At 37.5% G+C, this 14,447-nt stretch overlaps 46 non-coding genes across 46 annotated transcripts; all 46 read right to left on the reverse strand.

Annotated features, from left to right (window-relative positions):
• Window positions 1-3: 3 nt before the first annotated feature.
• Window positions 4-139, reverse strand: LOC146142100 (U4 spliceosomal RNA). The gene has a single exon (XR_014500052.1). It is a non-coding gene; the product is annotated as a U4 spliceosomal RNA (small nuclear RNA).
• A 173-nt stretch (window positions 140-312) lies between these two features.
• Window positions 313-431, reverse strand: LOC146142101 (U5 spliceosomal RNA). Its single transcript, XR_014499553.1, has one exon. It is a non-coding gene; the product is annotated as a U5 spliceosomal RNA (small nuclear RNA).
• Window positions 432-640: 209 nt separating this feature from the next.
• Window positions 641-776, reverse strand: LOC146142102 (U4 spliceosomal RNA). Its single transcript, XR_014499751.1, has one exon. It is a non-coding gene; the product is annotated as a U4 spliceosomal RNA (small nuclear RNA).
• A 169-nt stretch (window positions 777-945) lies between these two features.
• On the reverse strand, window positions 946-1,064 carry LOC146142103 (U5 spliceosomal RNA). Its single transcript, XR_014499318.1, has one exon. It is a non-coding gene; the product is annotated as a U5 spliceosomal RNA (small nuclear RNA).
• Window positions 1,065-1,273: 209 nt separating this feature from the next.
• On the reverse strand, window positions 1,274-1,409 carry LOC146142104 (U4 spliceosomal RNA). Its single transcript, XR_014500002.1, has one exon. It is a non-coding gene; the product is annotated as a U4 spliceosomal RNA (small nuclear RNA).
• A 169-nt stretch (window positions 1,410-1,578) lies between these two features.
• LOC146142105 (U5 spliceosomal RNA) lies at window positions 1,579-1,697 on the reverse strand. Its single transcript, XR_014499475.1, has one exon. It is a non-coding gene; the product is annotated as a U5 spliceosomal RNA (small nuclear RNA).
• Window positions 1,698-1,906: 209 nt separating this feature from the next.
• LOC146142106 (U4 spliceosomal RNA) lies at window positions 1,907-2,042 on the reverse strand. Its single transcript, XR_014500042.1, has one exon. It is a non-coding gene; the product is annotated as a U4 spliceosomal RNA (small nuclear RNA).
• Window positions 2,043-2,211: 169 nt separating this feature from the next.
• LOC146142107 (U5 spliceosomal RNA) lies at window positions 2,212-2,330 on the reverse strand. The gene has a single exon (XR_014499554.1). It is a non-coding gene; the product is annotated as a U5 spliceosomal RNA (small nuclear RNA).
• Window positions 2,331-2,539: 209 nt separating this feature from the next.
• On the reverse strand, window positions 2,540-2,675 carry LOC146142108 (U4 spliceosomal RNA). The gene has a single exon (XR_014499752.1). It is a non-coding gene; the product is annotated as a U4 spliceosomal RNA (small nuclear RNA).
• Window positions 2,676-2,844: 169 nt separating this feature from the next.
• Window positions 2,845-2,963, reverse strand: LOC146142109 (U5 spliceosomal RNA). Its single transcript, XR_014499319.1, has one exon. It is a non-coding gene; the product is annotated as a U5 spliceosomal RNA (small nuclear RNA).
• A 209-nt stretch (window positions 2,964-3,172) lies between these two features.
• Window positions 3,173-3,308, reverse strand: LOC146142110 (U4 spliceosomal RNA). Its single transcript, XR_014499849.1, has one exon. It is a non-coding gene; the product is annotated as a U4 spliceosomal RNA (small nuclear RNA).
• Window positions 3,309-3,477: 169 nt separating this feature from the next.
• On the reverse strand, window positions 3,478-3,595 carry LOC146142111 (U5 spliceosomal RNA). The gene has a single exon (XR_014499543.1). It is a non-coding gene; the product is annotated as a U5 spliceosomal RNA (small nuclear RNA).
• A 209-nt stretch (window positions 3,596-3,804) lies between these two features.
• LOC146142112 (U4 spliceosomal RNA) lies at window positions 3,805-3,940 on the reverse strand. Its single transcript, XR_014499896.1, has one exon. It is a non-coding gene; the product is annotated as a U4 spliceosomal RNA (small nuclear RNA).
• Window positions 3,941-4,108: 168 nt separating this feature from the next.
• LOC146142113 (U5 spliceosomal RNA) lies at window positions 4,109-4,227 on the reverse strand. Its single transcript, XR_014499632.1, has one exon. It is a non-coding gene; the product is annotated as a U5 spliceosomal RNA (small nuclear RNA).
• A 209-nt stretch (window positions 4,228-4,436) lies between these two features.
• LOC146142114 (U4 spliceosomal RNA) lies at window positions 4,437-4,572 on the reverse strand. Its single transcript, XR_014499921.1, has one exon. It is a non-coding gene; the product is annotated as a U4 spliceosomal RNA (small nuclear RNA).
• A 167-nt stretch (window positions 4,573-4,739) lies between these two features.
• On the reverse strand, window positions 4,740-4,858 carry LOC146142115 (U5 spliceosomal RNA). Its single transcript, XR_014499320.1, has one exon. It is a non-coding gene; the product is annotated as a U5 spliceosomal RNA (small nuclear RNA).
• A 209-nt stretch (window positions 4,859-5,067) lies between these two features.
• Window positions 5,068-5,203, reverse strand: LOC146142116 (U4 spliceosomal RNA). Its single transcript, XR_014499753.1, has one exon. It is a non-coding gene; the product is annotated as a U4 spliceosomal RNA (small nuclear RNA).
• Window positions 5,204-5,373: 170 nt separating this feature from the next.
• On the reverse strand, window positions 5,374-5,492 carry LOC146142117 (U5 spliceosomal RNA). The gene has a single exon (XR_014499321.1). It is a non-coding gene; the product is annotated as a U5 spliceosomal RNA (small nuclear RNA).
• A 209-nt stretch (window positions 5,493-5,701) lies between these two features.
• LOC146142118 (U4 spliceosomal RNA) lies at window positions 5,702-5,837 on the reverse strand. Its single transcript, XR_014500023.1, has one exon. It is a non-coding gene; the product is annotated as a U4 spliceosomal RNA (small nuclear RNA).
• Window positions 5,838-6,006: 169 nt separating this feature from the next.
• LOC146142119 (U5 spliceosomal RNA) lies at window positions 6,007-6,125 on the reverse strand. The gene has a single exon (XR_014499322.1). It is a non-coding gene; the product is annotated as a U5 spliceosomal RNA (small nuclear RNA).
• A 209-nt stretch (window positions 6,126-6,334) lies between these two features.
• Window positions 6,335-6,470, reverse strand: LOC146142120 (U4 spliceosomal RNA). The gene has a single exon (XR_014500003.1). It is a non-coding gene; the product is annotated as a U4 spliceosomal RNA (small nuclear RNA).
• A 169-nt stretch (window positions 6,471-6,639) lies between these two features.
• LOC146142121 (U5 spliceosomal RNA) lies at window positions 6,640-6,758 on the reverse strand. Its single transcript, XR_014499476.1, has one exon. It is a non-coding gene; the product is annotated as a U5 spliceosomal RNA (small nuclear RNA).
• Window positions 6,759-6,967: 209 nt separating this feature from the next.
• LOC146142122 (U4 spliceosomal RNA) lies at window positions 6,968-7,103 on the reverse strand. The gene has a single exon (XR_014500043.1). It is a non-coding gene; the product is annotated as a U4 spliceosomal RNA (small nuclear RNA).
• Window positions 7,104-7,272: 169 nt separating this feature from the next.
• On the reverse strand, window positions 7,273-7,391 carry LOC146142123 (U5 spliceosomal RNA). The gene has a single exon (XR_014499555.1). It is a non-coding gene; the product is annotated as a U5 spliceosomal RNA (small nuclear RNA).
• A 209-nt stretch (window positions 7,392-7,600) lies between these two features.
• Window positions 7,601-7,736, reverse strand: LOC146142124 (U4 spliceosomal RNA). Its single transcript, XR_014499755.1, has one exon. It is a non-coding gene; the product is annotated as a U4 spliceosomal RNA (small nuclear RNA).
• A 169-nt stretch (window positions 7,737-7,905) lies between these two features.
• LOC146142125 (U5 spliceosomal RNA) lies at window positions 7,906-8,024 on the reverse strand. Its single transcript, XR_014499324.1, has one exon. It is a non-coding gene; the product is annotated as a U5 spliceosomal RNA (small nuclear RNA).
• A 209-nt stretch (window positions 8,025-8,233) lies between these two features.
• Window positions 8,234-8,369, reverse strand: LOC146142126 (U4 spliceosomal RNA). Its single transcript, XR_014499850.1, has one exon. It is a non-coding gene; the product is annotated as a U4 spliceosomal RNA (small nuclear RNA).
• A 169-nt stretch (window positions 8,370-8,538) lies between these two features.
• On the reverse strand, window positions 8,539-8,656 carry LOC146142127 (U5 spliceosomal RNA). The gene has a single exon (XR_014499544.1). It is a non-coding gene; the product is annotated as a U5 spliceosomal RNA (small nuclear RNA).
• A 209-nt stretch (window positions 8,657-8,865) lies between these two features.
• LOC146142128 (U4 spliceosomal RNA) lies at window positions 8,866-9,001 on the reverse strand. Its single transcript, XR_014499897.1, has one exon. It is a non-coding gene; the product is annotated as a U4 spliceosomal RNA (small nuclear RNA).
• A 168-nt stretch (window positions 9,002-9,169) lies between these two features.
• LOC146142129 (U5 spliceosomal RNA) lies at window positions 9,170-9,288 on the reverse strand. The gene has a single exon (XR_014499634.1). It is a non-coding gene; the product is annotated as a U5 spliceosomal RNA (small nuclear RNA).
• A 209-nt stretch (window positions 9,289-9,497) lies between these two features.
• Window positions 9,498-9,633, reverse strand: LOC146142130 (U4 spliceosomal RNA). The gene has a single exon (XR_014499923.1). It is a non-coding gene; the product is annotated as a U4 spliceosomal RNA (small nuclear RNA).
• Window positions 9,634-9,800: 167 nt separating this feature from the next.
• Window positions 9,801-9,919, reverse strand: LOC146142131 (U5 spliceosomal RNA). Its single transcript, XR_014499325.1, has one exon. It is a non-coding gene; the product is annotated as a U5 spliceosomal RNA (small nuclear RNA).
• A 209-nt stretch (window positions 9,920-10,128) lies between these two features.
• LOC146142132 (U4 spliceosomal RNA) lies at window positions 10,129-10,264 on the reverse strand. The gene has a single exon (XR_014499756.1). It is a non-coding gene; the product is annotated as a U4 spliceosomal RNA (small nuclear RNA).
• A 170-nt stretch (window positions 10,265-10,434) lies between these two features.
• LOC146142133 (U5 spliceosomal RNA) lies at window positions 10,435-10,553 on the reverse strand. Its single transcript, XR_014499326.1, has one exon. It is a non-coding gene; the product is annotated as a U5 spliceosomal RNA (small nuclear RNA).
• Window positions 10,554-10,762: 209 nt separating this feature from the next.
• Window positions 10,763-10,898, reverse strand: LOC146142134 (U4 spliceosomal RNA). Its single transcript, XR_014500024.1, has one exon. It is a non-coding gene; the product is annotated as a U4 spliceosomal RNA (small nuclear RNA).
• A 169-nt stretch (window positions 10,899-11,067) lies between these two features.
• Window positions 11,068-11,186, reverse strand: LOC146142135 (U5 spliceosomal RNA). The gene has a single exon (XR_014499380.1). It is a non-coding gene; the product is annotated as a U5 spliceosomal RNA (small nuclear RNA).
• A 209-nt stretch (window positions 11,187-11,395) lies between these two features.
• Window positions 11,396-11,531, reverse strand: LOC146142136 (U4 spliceosomal RNA). The gene has a single exon (XR_014499757.1). It is a non-coding gene; the product is annotated as a U4 spliceosomal RNA (small nuclear RNA).
• A 169-nt stretch (window positions 11,532-11,700) lies between these two features.
• LOC146142137 (U5 spliceosomal RNA) lies at window positions 11,701-11,819 on the reverse strand. Its single transcript, XR_014499635.1, has one exon. It is a non-coding gene; the product is annotated as a U5 spliceosomal RNA (small nuclear RNA).
• A 209-nt stretch (window positions 11,820-12,028) lies between these two features.
• Window positions 12,029-12,164, reverse strand: LOC146142138 (U4 spliceosomal RNA). Its single transcript, XR_014499966.1, has one exon. It is a non-coding gene; the product is annotated as a U4 spliceosomal RNA (small nuclear RNA).
• A 228-nt stretch (window positions 12,165-12,392) lies between these two features.
• On the reverse strand, window positions 12,393-12,511 carry LOC146142139 (U5 spliceosomal RNA). Its single transcript, XR_014499327.1, has one exon. It is a non-coding gene; the product is annotated as a U5 spliceosomal RNA (small nuclear RNA).
• Window positions 12,512-12,720: 209 nt separating this feature from the next.
• LOC146142140 (U4 spliceosomal RNA) lies at window positions 12,721-12,856 on the reverse strand. The gene has a single exon (XR_014499924.1). It is a non-coding gene; the product is annotated as a U4 spliceosomal RNA (small nuclear RNA).
• Window positions 12,857-13,023: 167 nt separating this feature from the next.
• LOC146142141 (U5 spliceosomal RNA) lies at window positions 13,024-13,142 on the reverse strand. The gene has a single exon (XR_014499494.1). It is a non-coding gene; the product is annotated as a U5 spliceosomal RNA (small nuclear RNA).
• Window positions 13,143-13,351: 209 nt separating this feature from the next.
• On the reverse strand, window positions 13,352-13,487 carry LOC146142142 (U4 spliceosomal RNA). The gene has a single exon (XR_014499983.1). It is a non-coding gene; the product is annotated as a U4 spliceosomal RNA (small nuclear RNA).
• A 169-nt stretch (window positions 13,488-13,656) lies between these two features.
• LOC146142143 (U5 spliceosomal RNA) lies at window positions 13,657-13,775 on the reverse strand. The gene has a single exon (XR_014499328.1). It is a non-coding gene; the product is annotated as a U5 spliceosomal RNA (small nuclear RNA).
• A 211-nt stretch (window positions 13,776-13,986) lies between these two features.
• LOC146142144 (U4 spliceosomal RNA) lies at window positions 13,987-14,122 on the reverse strand. Its single transcript, XR_014499813.1, has one exon. It is a non-coding gene; the product is annotated as a U4 spliceosomal RNA (small nuclear RNA).
• Window positions 14,123-14,291: 169 nt separating this feature from the next.
• Window positions 14,292-14,410, reverse strand: LOC146142145 (U5 spliceosomal RNA). The gene has a single exon (XR_014499329.1). It is a non-coding gene; the product is annotated as a U5 spliceosomal RNA (small nuclear RNA).
• Between the last annotated feature and the right edge of the window lie 37 nt (window positions 14,411-14,447).

Consider the following 14,447-nt stretch of genomic DNA (forward strand, 5'->3'; position numbering starts at 1 on the left):
ACGATTTCTCAAAACCGGTCAAATATTGCCGCGAAAGCTTTTTAAGCCATCGGGCGGGGTATTGGATATAGTTTTCAACTAGCAATAACCGCGCCTCGGATAAACCTCATCAGCTACTATGTCGCCACTGCGCAAAGACAACCACACGCAGTTCGAGATAGCAATAAACGACTAATTTATTTTTTTTAGTTTGTTGCAACCTTCACCCCGATGCAGAGATACGTTAAACTTGTAGACTACACTAAATCAGGTCTTCTTTTATTTTGAACTGCTTAGATTAATTAAGTCAAGTTTAACTCATTTTTCGGTAAAACTGCAGAACATGTCTGCAGATGCAAGAAATAACTAAAGACTCATTGCAATGTCCCACTTCATGGAAATCTTTAGTAAAAGGCGAAAGATTTACACGTTGTGAAATGAGACCAGAGTAACGAGGTTTTAGCATTTTATGTTTATAACGGAAGTTACTGCGACTACGAATTGCTGTGCCAGGCAACTCTTGGGATGCCATAAAAGACAATTTTGCTACTGAATCTATATTTAGTTTGACAAACTTTACCAAAAGAAACATAAAACAACTAATCTATAGAAGAAAGTAGATTTTCGACATAGTTGTGAAAGAGATGTTGTCTGGATAACGATTTCTTAAAACCGGTCAAATATTGCCGCGAAAGCTTTTTAAGCCATCGGGCGGGGTATTGGGTATAGTTTTCAACTAGCAATAATCGCGCCTCGGATAAACCTCATCAGCTACGATATCGCCACTGCGCAAAGACAACCACACGCAGTTCGAGATAGCAATAAACGACTAATTTATTTTTTTTAGTTTGTTGCAACCTTCACCCCGATGCAGAGATACGTTGAACTTGTAGACTACACTAAATCAGGTCTTGTTTTATTTTGAACTGCTTAGATTAAGTCAAGTTTAACTCATTTTTCGGTAAAACTGCAGAACATGTCTGCAGATGCAAGAAATAACTAAAGACTCATTGCAATGTCCCACTTCACGGAAATCTTTAGTAAAAGGCGAAAGATTTACACGTTGTGAAGTGAGACCAGAGTAACGAGGTTTTGGCATTTTATGTTTATAACGGAAGTTACTGCGACTAAGAATTGCTGTGCCAGGCAACTCTTGGGATGCCATAAAAGACAATTTTGCTACTGAATCTATATTTAGTGTGACAAACTTTACCAAAAGAAACGTAAAACAACTAATCTATAGAAGAAAGTAGATTTTCGACATAGTTGTGAAAGAGATGTTGTCTGGATAACGATTTCTTAAAACCGGTCAAATATTGCCGCGAAAGCTTTTTAAGCCAAAGGGCGGGGTATTGGGTATAGTTTTCAACTAGCAATAATCGCGCCTCGGATAAACCTCATCAGCTGCAATATCGCCACTGCGCAAAGACAACCACACGCAGTTCGAGATAGCAATAAACGACTAATTTATTTTTTTTAGTTTGTTGCATCCTTCACCCCGATGCAGAGATACGTTAAACTTGTAGACTACACTAAATCAGGTCTTCTTTTATTTTGAACTGCTTAGATTAAGTCAAGTTTAACTCATTTTTCGGTAAAACTGCAGAACATGTCTGCAGATGCAAGAAATAACTAAAGACTCATTGCAATGTCCCACTTCACGGAAATCTTTAGTAAAAGGCGAAAGATTTACACGTTGTGAAATGAGACCAGAGTAACGAGGTTTTAGCATTTTATGTTTATAACGGAAGTTACTGCGACTAAGAATTGCTGTGCCAGGGAACTCTTGGGATGCCATAAAAGACAATTTTGCTACTGAATCTATATTTAGTTTGACAAACTTTACCAAAAGAAACATAAAACAACTAATCTATAGAAGAAAGTAGAGTTTCGACATAGTTGTGAAAGAGATGTTGTCTGGATAACGATTTCTTAAAACCAGTCAAATATTGCCGCGAAAGCTTTTTAAGCCATCGGGCGGGGTATTGGGTATAGTTTTCAACTAGCAATAACCGCGCCTCGGATAAACCTCATCAGCTACTATGTCGCCACTGCGCAAAGACAACCACACGCAGTTCGAGATAGCAATAAACGACTAATTTATTTTTTTTAATTTGTTGCAACCTTCACCCCGATGCAGAGATACGTTAAACTTGTAGACTACACTAAATCAGGTCTTCTTTTATTTTGAACTGCTTAGATTAAGTCAAGTTTAACTCATTTTTCGGTAAAACTGCAGAACATGTCTGCAGATGCAAGAAATAACTAAAGACTCATTGCAATGTCCCACTTCATGGAAATCTTTAGTAAAAGGCGAAAGATTTACACGTTGTGAAATGAGACCAGAGTAACGAGGTTTTAGCATTTTATGTTTATAACGGAAGTTACTGCGACTAAGAATTGCTGTGCCAGGCAACTCTTGGGATGCCATAAAAGACAATTTTGCTACTGAATCTATATTTAGTTTGACAAACTTTACCAAAAGAAACATAAAACAACTAATCTATAGAAGAAAGTAGATTTTCGACATAGTTGTGAAAGAGATGTTGTCTGGATAACGATTTCTTAAAACCGGTCAAATATTGCCGCGAAAGCTTTTTAAGCCATCGGGCGGGGTATTGGGTATAGTTTTCAACTAGCAATAATCGCGCCTCGGATAAACCTCATCAGCTACGATATCGCCACTGCGCAAAGACAACCACACGCAGTTCGAGATAGCAATAAACGACTAATTTATTTTTTTTAGTTTGTTGCAACCTTCACCCCGATGCAGAGATACGTTGAACTTGTAGACTACACTAAATCAGGTCTTGTTTTATTTTGAACTGCTTAGATTAAGTCAAGTTTAACTCATTTTTCGGTAAAACTGCAGAACATGTCTGCAGATGCAAGAAATAACTAAAGACTCATTGCAATGTCCCACTTCACGGAAATCTTTAGTAAAAGGCGAAAGATTTACACGTTGTGAAGTGAGACCAGAGTAACGAGGTTTTGGCATTTTATGTTTATAACGGAAGTTACTGCGACTAAGAATTGCTGTGCCAGGCAACTCTTGGGATGCCATAAAAGACAATTTTGCTACTGAATCTATATTTAGTGTGACAAACTTTACCAAAAGAAACGTAAAACAACTAATCTATAGAAGAAAGTAGATTTTCGACATAGTTGTGAAAGAGATGTTGTCTGGATAACGATTTCTTAAAACCGGTCAAATATTGCCGCGAAAGCTTTTTAAGCCATCGGGCGGGGTATTGGGTATAGTTTTCAACTAGCAATAATCGCGCCTCAGATAAACCTCATCAGCTACGATATCGCCACTGCGCAAAGACAACCACACGCAGTTCGAGATAGCAATAAACGACTAATTTATTTTTTTTAGTTTGTTGCATCCTTCACCCCGATGCAGAGATACGTTAAACTTGTAGACTACACTAAATCAGGTCTTCTTTTATTTTGAACTGCTTAGATTAAGTCAAGTTTAACTCATTTTTCGGTAAAACTTCAGAACATGTCTGCAGATGCAAGAAATAACTAAGACTCATTGCAATGTCCCACTTCACGGAAATCTTTAGTAAAAGGCGAAAGATTTACACGTTGTGAAGTGAGACCAGAGTAACGAGGTTTTGGCATTTTATGTTTATAACGGAAGTTACTGCGACTAAGAATTGCTGTGCCAGGCAACCCTTGGGATGCCATAAAAGACAATTTTGCTACTGAATCTATATTTAGTGTGACAAACTTTACCAAAAGAAACATAAAATAACTAATCTATAGAAGAAAGTAGATTTTCGACATAGTTGTGAAAGAGATGTTGTCTGGATAACAATTTCTTAAAACCGGTCAAATATTGCCGCGAAAGCTTTTTAAGCCATCGGGCGGGGTGTTGGGTATAGTTTTCAACTAGCAATAATCGCGCCTCGGATAAACCTCATCAGCTCCGATATCGCCACTGCGCAAAGACAACCACACGCAGTTCGAGATAGCAATAAATGACTAATTTATTTTTTTAGTTTGTTGCAACCTTCACCCCGATGCAGAGATACGTTAAACTTGTAGACTACACTAAATCAGGTCTTCTTTTATTTTGAACTGCTTAGATTCAGTCAAGTTTAACTCATTTTTCGGTAAAACTGCAGAACATGTCTGCAGATGCAAGAAATAACTAAAGACTCATTGCAATGTCCCACTTCACGGAAATCTTTAGTAAAAAGCGGAAGATTTACACGTTGTGAAATGAGACCAGAGTAACGAGGATTTAGCATTTTATGTTTATAACGGAAGTTACTGCGACTAAGAATTGCTGTGCCAAGGAACCCTTGGGATGCCATAAAAGACAATTTTGCTATTGAATCTATATTTAGTTTGACAAACTTTACCAAAAGAAACATAAAACAACTAATCTATAGAAGAAAGTATATTTTCGACATAGTTGTGAAAGAGATGTTGTCTGGATAACGATTTCTTAAAACCGGTCAAATATTGCCGCGAAAGCTTTTTAAGCCATCGGGCGGGGTATTGGGTATAGTTTTCAACTAGCAATAATCGCGCCTCGGATAAACCTCATCAGCTACGATATCGTCACTGCGCAAAGTCAACCACACGCAGTTCGAGATAGCAATAAACGACTAATTTTTTTTTTAGTTTGTTGCAACCTTCACCCCGATGCAGAGATACGTTAAACTTGTAGACTAAACTAAATTAGATCTTCTTTTATTTTGAACTGCTTAGATTAAGTCAAGTTTAACTATTTTTTCGGTAAAACTGCAGAACATGTCTGCAGATGCAAGAAATAACTAAAGACTCATTGCAATGTCCCACTTCACGGAAATCTTTAGTAAAAGGCGAAAGATTTACACGTTGTGAAGTGAGACCAGAGTAACGAGGTTTTGGCATTTTATGTTTATAACGGAAGTTACTGCGACTAAGAATTGCTGTGCCAGGCAACTCTTGGGATGCCATAAAAGACAATTTTGCTACTGAATCTATATTTAGTTTGACAAACTTTACCAAAAGAAACATAAAACAACTAATCTATAGAAGAAAGTAGATTTTCGACATAGTTGTGAAAGAGATGTTGTCTGGATAACGATTTCTTAAAACCGGTCAAATATTGCCGCGAAAGCTTTTTAAGCCATCGGGCGGGGTATTGGGTATAGTTTTCAACTAGCAATAATCGCGCCTCGGATAAACCTCATCAGCTACGATATCGCCACTGCGCAAAGACAACCACACGCAGTTCGAGATAGCAATAAACGACTAATTTATTTTTTTTTAGTTTGTTGCAACCTTCACCCCGATGCAGAGATACGTTAAACTTGTAGACTACACTAAATCAGGTCTTCTTTTATTTTGAACTGCTTAGATTAAGTCAAGTTTAACTCATTTTTCGGTAAAACTGCAGAACATGTCTGCAGATGCAAGAAATAACTAAAGACTCATTGCAATGTCCCACTTCACGGAAATCTTTAGTAAAAGGCGAAAGATTTACACGTTGTGAAGTGAGACCAGAGTAACGAGGTTTTGGCATTTTATGTTTATAACGGAAGTTACTGTGACTAAGAATTGCTGTGCCAGGCAACCCTTGGGATGCCATAAAAGACAATTTTGCTACTGAATCTATATTTTGTGTGACAAACTTTACCAAAAGAAACATAAAACAACTAATCTATAGAAGAAAGTAGATTTTCGACATAGTTGTGAAAGAGATGTTGTCTGGATAACGATTTCTTAAAACCGGTCAAATATTGCCGCGAAAACTTTTTAAGCCATCGGGCGGGGTATTGGGTATAGTTTTCAACTAGCAATAATCGCGACTCGGATAAACCTCATCAGCTGCGATATCGCCACTGCGCAAAAACAACCACACGCAGTTCGAGATAGCAATAAACGACTAATTTATTTTTTTTAGTTTGTTTCAACCTTCATCCCGATGCAGAGATACGTTAAACTTGTAGACTACACTAAATCAGGTCTTCTTTTATTTTGAACTGCTTAGATTAAGTCAAGTTTAACTCATTTTTCGGTAAAACTGCAGAACATGTCTGCAGATGCAAGAAATAACTAAAGACTCATTGCAATGTCCCACTTCACGGAAATCTTTAGTAAAAGGCGAAAGATTTACACGTTGTGAAGTGAGACCAGAGTAACGAGGTTTTGGCATTTTATGTTTATAACGGAAGTTACTGCGACTAAGAATTGCTGTGCCAGGCAACTCTTGGGATGCCATAAAAGACAATTTTGCTACTGAATCTATATTTAGTGTGACAAACTTTACCAAAAGAAACGTAAAACAACTAATCTATAGAAGAAAGTAGATTTTCGACATAGTTGTGAAAGAGATGTTGTCTGGATAACGATTTCTTAAAACCGGTCAAATATTGCCGCGAAAGCTTTTTAAGCCAAAGGGCGGGGTATTGGGTATAGTTTTCAACTAGCAATAATCGCGCCTCGGATAAACCTCATCAGCTGCAATATCGCCACTGCGCAAAGACAACCACACGCAGTTCGAGATAGCAATAAACGACTAATTTATTTTTTTTAGTTTGTTGCATCCTTCACCCCGATGCAGAGATACGTTAAACTTGTAGACTACACTAAATCAGGTCTTCTTTTATTTTGAACTGCTTAGATTAAGTCAAGTTTAACTCATTTTTCGGTAAAACTGCAGAACATGTCTGCAGATGCAAGAAATAACTAAAGACTCATTGCAATGTCCCACTTCACGGAAATCTTTAGTAAAAGGCGAAAGATTTACACGTTGTGAAATGAGACCAGAGTAACGAGGTTTTAGCATTTTATGTTTATAACGGAAGTTACTGCGACTAAGAATTGCTGTGCCAGGGAACTCTTGGGATGCCATAAAAGACAATTTTGCTACTGAATCTATATTTAGTTTGACAAACTTTACCAAAAGAAACATAAAACAACTAATCTATAGAAGAAAGTAGAGTTTCGACATAGTTGTGAAAGAGATGTTGTCTGGATAACGATTTCTTAAAACCAGTCAAATATTGCCGCGAAAGCTTTTTAAGCCATCGGGCGGGGTATTGGGTATAGTTTTCAACTAGCAATAACCGCGCCTCGGATAAACCTCATCAGCTACTATGTCGCCACTGCGCAAAGACAACCACACGCAGTTCGAGATAGCAATAAACGACTAATTTATTTTTTTTAATTTGTTGCAACCTTCACCCCGATGCAGAGATACGTTAAACTTGTAGACTACACTAAATCAGGTCTTCTTTTATTTTGAACTGCTTAGATTAAGTCAAGTTTAACTCATTTTTCGGTAAAACTGCAGAACATGTCTGCAGATGCAAGAAATAACTAAAGACTCATTGCAATGTCCCACTTCATGGAAATCTTTAGTAAAAGGCGAAAGATTTACACGTTGTGAAATGAGACCAGAGTAACGAGGTTTTAGCATTTTATGTTTATAACGGAAGTTACTGCGACTAAGAATTGCTGTGCCAGGCAACTCTTGGGATGCCATAAAAGACAATTTTGCTACTGAATCTATATTTAGTTTGACAAACTTTACCAAAAGAAACATAAAACAACTAATCTATAGAAGAAAGTAGATTTTCGACATAGTTGTGAAAGAGATGTTGTCTGGATAACGATTTCTTAAAACCGGTCAAATATTGCCGCGAAAGCTTTTTAAGCCATCGGGCGGGGTATTGGGTATAGTTTTCAACTAGCAATAATCGCGCCTCGGATAAACCTCATCAGCTACGATATCGCCACTGCGCAAAGACAACCACACGCAGTTCGAGATAGCAATAAACGACTAATTTATTTTTTTTAGTTTGTTGCAACCTTCACCCCGATGCAGAGATACGTTGAACTTGTAGACTACACTAAATCAGGTCTTGTTTTATTTTGAACTGCTTAGATTAAGTCAAGTTTAACTCATTTTTCGGTAAAACTGCAGAACATGTCTGCAGATGCAAGAAATAACTAAAGACTCATTGCAATGTCCCACTTCACGGAAATCTTTAGTAAAAGGCGAAAGATTTACACGTTGTGAAGTGAGACCAGAGTAACGAGGTTTTGGCATTTTATGTTTATAACGGAAGTTACTGCGACTAAGAATTGCTGTGCCAGGCAACTCTTGGGATGCCATAAAAGACAATTTTGCTACTGAATCTATATTTAGTGTGACAAACTTTACCAAAAGAAACGTAAAACAACTAATCTATAGAAGAAAGTAGATTTTCGACATAGTTGTGAAAGAGATGTTGTCTGGATAACGATTTCTTAAAACCGGTCAAATATTGCCGCGAAAGCTTTTTAAGCCATCGGGCGGGGTATTGGGTATAGTTTTCAACTAGCAATAATCGCGCCTCAGATAAACCTCATCAGCTACGATATCGCCACTGCGCAAAGACAACCACACGCAGTTCGAGATAGCAATAAACGACTAATTTATTTTTTTTAGTTTGTTGCATCCTTCACCCCGATGCAGAGATACGTTAAACTTGTAGACTACACTAAATCAGGTCTTCTTTTATTTTGAACTGCTTAGATTAAGTCAAGTTTAACTCATTTTTCGGTAAAACTTCAGAACATGTCTGCAGATGCAAGAAATAACTAAGACTCATTGCAATGTCCCACTTCACGGAAATCTTTAGTAAAAGGCGAAAGATTTACACGTTGTGAAGTGAGACCAGAGTAACGAGGTTTTGGCATTTTATGTTTATAACGGAAGTTACTGCGACTAAGAATTGCTGTGCCAGGCAACCCTTGGGATGCCATAAAAGACAATTTTGCTACTGAATCTATATTTAGTGTGACAAACTTTACCAAAAGAAACATAAAATAACTAATCTATAGAAGAAAGTAGATTTTCGACATAGTTGTGAAAGAGATGTTGTCTGGATAACAATTTCTTAAAACCGGTCAAATATTGCCGCGAAAGCTTTTTAAGCCATCGGGCGGGGTGTTGGGTATAGTTTTCAACTAGCAATAATCGCGCCTCGGATAAACCTCATCAGCTCCGATATCGCCACTGCGCAAAGACAACCACACGCAGTTCGAGATAGCAATAAATGACTAATTTATTTTTTTAGTTTGTTGCAACCTTCACCCCGATGCAGAGATACGTTAAACTTGTAGACTACACTAAATCAGGTCTTCTTTTATTTTGAACTGCTTAGATTCAGTCAAGTTTAACTCATTTTTCGGTAAAACTGCAGAACATGTCTGCAGATGCAAGAAATAACTAAAGACTCATTGCAATGTCCCACTTCACGGAAATCTTTAGTAAAAAGCGGAAGATTTACACGTTGTGAAATGAGACCAGAGTAACGAGGATTTAGCATTTTATGTTTATAACGGAAGTTACTGCGACTAAGAATTGCTGTGCCAAGGAACCCTTGGGATGCCATAAAAGACAATTTTGCTATTGAATCTATATTTAGTTTGACAAACTTTACCAAAAGAAACATAAAACAACTAATCTATAGAAGAAAGTATATTTTCGACATAGTTGTGAAAGAGATGTTGTCTGGATAACGATTTCTTAAAACCGGTCAAATATTGCCGCGAAAGCTTTTTAAGCCATCGGGCGGGGTATTGGGTATAGTTTTCAACTAGCAATAATCGCGCCTCGGATAAACCTCATCAGCTACGATATCGTCACTGCGCAAAGTCAACCACACGCAGTTCGAGATAGCAATAAACGACTAATTTTTTTTTTAGTTTGTTGCAACCTTCACCCCGATGCAGAGATACGTTAAACTTGTAGACTAAACTAAATTAGATCTTCTTTTATTTTGAACTGCTTAGATTAAGTCAAGTTTAACTATTTTTTCGGTAAAACTGCAGAACATGTCTGCAGATGCAAGAAATAACTAAAGACTCATTGCAATGTCCCACTTCACGGAAATCTTTAGTAAAAGGCGAAAGATTTACACGTTGTGAAGTGAGACCAGAGTAACGAGGTTTTGGCATTTTATGTTTATAACGGAAGTTACTGCGACTAAGAATTGCTGTGCCAGGCAACTCTTGGGATGCCATAAAAGACAATTTTGCTACTGAATCTATATTTAGTTTGACAAACTTTACCAAAAGAAACATAAAACAACTAATCTATAGAAGAAAGTAGATTTTCGACATAGTTGTGAAAGAGATGTTGTCTGGATAACGATTTCTTAAAACCGGTCAAATATTGCCGCGAAAGCTTTTTAAGCCATCGGGCGGGGTATTGGGTATAGTTTTCAACTAGCAATAATCGCGCCTCGGATAAACCTCATCAGCTACGATATCGCCACTGCGCAAAGACAACCACACGCAGTTCGAGATAGCAATAAACGACTAATTTATTTTTTTTTAGTTTGTTGCAACCTTCACCCCGATGCAGAGATACGTTAAACTTGTAGACTACACTAAATCAGGTCTTCTTTTATTTTGAACTGCTTAGATTAAGTCAAGTTTAACTCATTTTTCGGTAAAACTGCAGAACATGTCTGCAGATGCAAGAAATAACTAAAGACTCATTGCAATGTCCCACTTCACGGAAATCTTTAGTAAAAGGCGAAAGATTTACACGTTGTGAAGTGAGACCAGAGTAACGAGGTTTTGGCATTTTATGTTTATAACGGAAGTTACTGTGACTAAGAATTGCTGTGCCAGGCAACCCTTGGGATGCCATAAAAGACAATTTTGCTACTGAATCTATATTTTGTGTGACAAACTTTACCAAAAGAAACATAAAACAACTAATCTATAGAAGAAAGTAGATTTTCGACATAGTTGTGAAAGAGATGTTGTCTGGATAACGATTTCTTAAAACCGGTCAAATATTGCCGCGAAAACTTTTTAAGCCATCGGGCGGGGTATTGGGTATAGTTTTCAACTAGCAATAATCGCGACTCGGATAAACCTCATCAGCTGCGATATCGCCACTGCGCAAAAACAACCACACGCAGTTCGAGATAGCAATAAACGACTAATTTATTTTTTTTAGTTTGTTTCAACCTTCACCCCGATGCAGAGATACGTTAAACTTGTAGACTACACTAAATCAGGTCTTCTTTTATTTTGAACTGCTTAGATTAAGTCAAGTTTAACTCATTTTTCGGTAAAACTGCAGAACATGTCTGCAGGTGCAAGAAATAACTAAAGACTCATTGCAATGTCCCACTTCACGGAAATCTTTAGTAAAAGGCGAAAGATTTACACGTTGTGAAGTGAGACCAGAGTAACGAGGTTTTGGCATTTTATGTTTATAACGGAAGTTACTGCGACTAAGAATTGCTGTGCCAGGCAACTCTTGGGATGCCATAAAAGACAATTTTGCTACTGAATCTATATTTAGTTTGACAAACTTTACCAAAAGAAACATAAAACAACTAATCTATAGAAGAAAGTAGATTTTCGACATAGTTGTGAAAGAGATGTTGTCTGGATAACGATTTCTTAAAACCGGTCAAATATTGCCGCGAAAGCTTTTTAAGCCATCGGGCGGGGTATTGGGTATAGTTTTCAACTAGCAATAATCGCGCCTCGGATAAACCTCATCAGCTACGATATCGCCACTGCGCAAAGACAACCACACGCAGTTCGAGATGGCAATAAACGACTAATTTATTTTTTTTAGTTTGTTGCAACCTTCACCCCGATGCAGAGATACGTTAAACTTGTAGACTACACTAAATCAGGTCTTCTTTTATTTTGAACTGCTTAGATTAAGTCAAGTTTAACTCATTTTTCGGTAAAACTGCAGAACATGTCTGCAGATGCAAGAAATAACTAAAGACTCATTGCAATGTCCAACTTCACTAAAATCTTTAGTAAAAGGCGAAAGATTTACACGTTGTGAAGTGAGACCAGAGTAACGAGGTTTTGGCATTTTAGGTTTATAACGGAAGTTACTGCGACTAAGAATTGCTGTGCCAGGCAACCCTTGGGATGCCATAAAAGACAATTTTGCTACTGAATCTATATTTAGTGTGACAAACTTTACCAAAAGAAACATAAAACAACTAATCTATAGAAGAAAGTAGATTTTCGACATAGTTGTGAAAGAGATGTTGTCTGGATAACGATTTCTTAAAACCGGTCAAATATTGCCGCGAAAGCTTTTTAAGCCATCGGGCGAGGTAATGGGTATAGTTTTCAACTAGCAATAATCGCGCCTCGGATAAACCTCATCAGCTACGATATCGCCATAGCGCAAAGACAACCACACGCAGTTCGAGATAGCAATAAACAACTAATTTATTTTTTTTGCATTTGTTGCAACCTTCACCCCGATGCAGAGATACGTTAAACTTGTAGACTACACTAAATCAGGTCTTCTTTTATTTTGAACTGCTTAGATTAAGTCAAGTTTAACTCATTTTTCGGTAAAACTGCAGAACATGTCTGCAGATGCAAGAAATGTCAAGTTTAACTCATTTTTCGGTAAAACTGCAGAACATGTCTGCAGATGCAAGAAATAACTAAAGACTCATTGCAATGTCCCACTTCACGGAAATCTTTAGTAAAAGGCGAAAGATTTACACGTTGTGAAGTGAGACCAGAGTAACGAGGTTTTGGCATTTTATGTTTATAACGGAAGTTACTGCGACTAAGAATTGCTGTGCCAGGCAACTCTTGGGATGCCATAAAAGACAATTTTGCTACTGAATCTATATTTAGTGTGACAAACTTTACCAAAAGAAACGTAAAACAACTAATCTATAGAAGAAAGTAGATTTTCGACATAGTTGTGAAAGAGATGTTGTCTGGATAACGATTTCTTAAAACCGGTCAAATATTGCCGCGAAAGCTTTTTAAGCCATCGGGCGGGGTATTGGGTATAGTTTTCAACTAGCAATAATCGCGCCTCGGATAAACCTCATCAGCTACGATATCGTCACTGCGCAAAGTCAACCACACGCAGTTCGAGATAGCAATAAACGACTAATTTTTTTTTTAGTTTGTTGCAACCTTCATCCCGATGCCGAGATAAGTTAAACTTGTAGACTAAACTAAATTAGATCTTCTTTTATTTTGAACTGCTTAGATTAAGTCAAGTTTAACTATTTTTTCGGTAAAACTGCAGAACATGTCTGCAGATGCAAGAAATAACTAAAGACTCATTGCAATGTCCCACTTCACGGAAATCTTTAGTAAAAGGCGAAAGATTTACACATTGTGAAGTGAGACCAGAGTAACGAGGTTTTGGCATTTTATGTTTATAACGGAAGTTACTGCGACTAAGAATTGCTGTGCCAGGCAACTCTTGGGATGCCATAAAAGACAATTTTGCTACTGAATCTATATTTAGTGTGACAAACTTTACCAAAAGAAACGTAAAACAACTAATCTATAGAAGAAAGTACATTTTCGACATAGTTGTGAAAGAGATGTTGTCTGGATAACGATTTCTTAAAACCGGTCAAATATTGCCGCGAAAACTTTTTAAGCCATCGGGCGGGGTATTGGGTATAGTTTTCAACTAGCAATAATCGCGCCTCGGATAAACCTCCTCAGCTACGATATCGCCACTGCGCAAAGACAACCACACGCAGTTCGAGATAGCAATAAACGACTAATTTATTTTTTTTAGTTTGTTGCAACCTTCACCCCGATGCAGAGATACGTTAAACTTGTAGACTACACTAAATCAGGTCTTCTTTTATTTTGAACTGCTTAGATTAAGTCAAGTTTAACTCATTTTTCGGTAAAACTGCAGAACATGTCTGCAGATGCAAGAAATAACTAAAGACTCATTGCAATGTCCCACTTCACGGAAATCTTTAGTAAAAGGCGAAAGATTTACACGTTGTGAAGTGAGACCAGAGTAACGAGGTTTTGGCATTTTAGGTTTATAACGGAAGTTACTGCGACTAAGAATTGCTGTGCCAGGCAACCCTTGGGATGCCATAAAAGACAATTTTGCTACTGAATCTATATTTAGTGTGACAAACTTTACCAAAAGAAACATAAAACAACTAATCTATAGAAGAAAGTAGATTTTCGACATAGTTGTGAAAGAGATGTGTTGTCTGGATAACGATTTCTTAAAACCGGTCAAATATTGCCGCGAAAGCTTTTTAAGCCATCGGGCGGGGTATTGGGTATAGTTTTCAACTAGCAATAATCGCGCTTCGGATAAACCTCATCAGCTACAATATCGCCACTGCGCAAAGACAACCACACGCAGTTCGAGATAGCAATAAACGACTAATTTATTTTTTTTAGTTTGTTGCAACCTTCACCCCGATGCAGAGATACGTTAAACTTGTAGACTACACTAAATCAGGTCTTCTTTTATTTTGAACTGCTTAGATTAAGTCAAGTTTAACTCATTTTTCGGTAAAACTGCAGAACATGTCTGCAGATGCAAGAAATAACTAAAGACTCATTGCAATGTCCCACTTCACGGAAATCTTTAGTAAAAGGCGAAAGATTTACACGTTGTGAAGTGAGACCAGAGTAACGAGGTTTTGGCATTTTATGTTTATAACGGAAGTTAC

This window comes from Ascidiella aspersa, chromosome 5 (genome assembly GCF_963924565.1).
Source record: "Ascidiella aspersa chromosome 5, kaAscAspe10.2, whole genome shotgun sequence".
In the NCBI taxonomy this organism is placed as follows: domain Eukaryota; kingdom Metazoa; phylum Chordata; class Ascidiacea; order Phlebobranchia; family Ascidiidae; genus Ascidiella; species Ascidiella aspersa.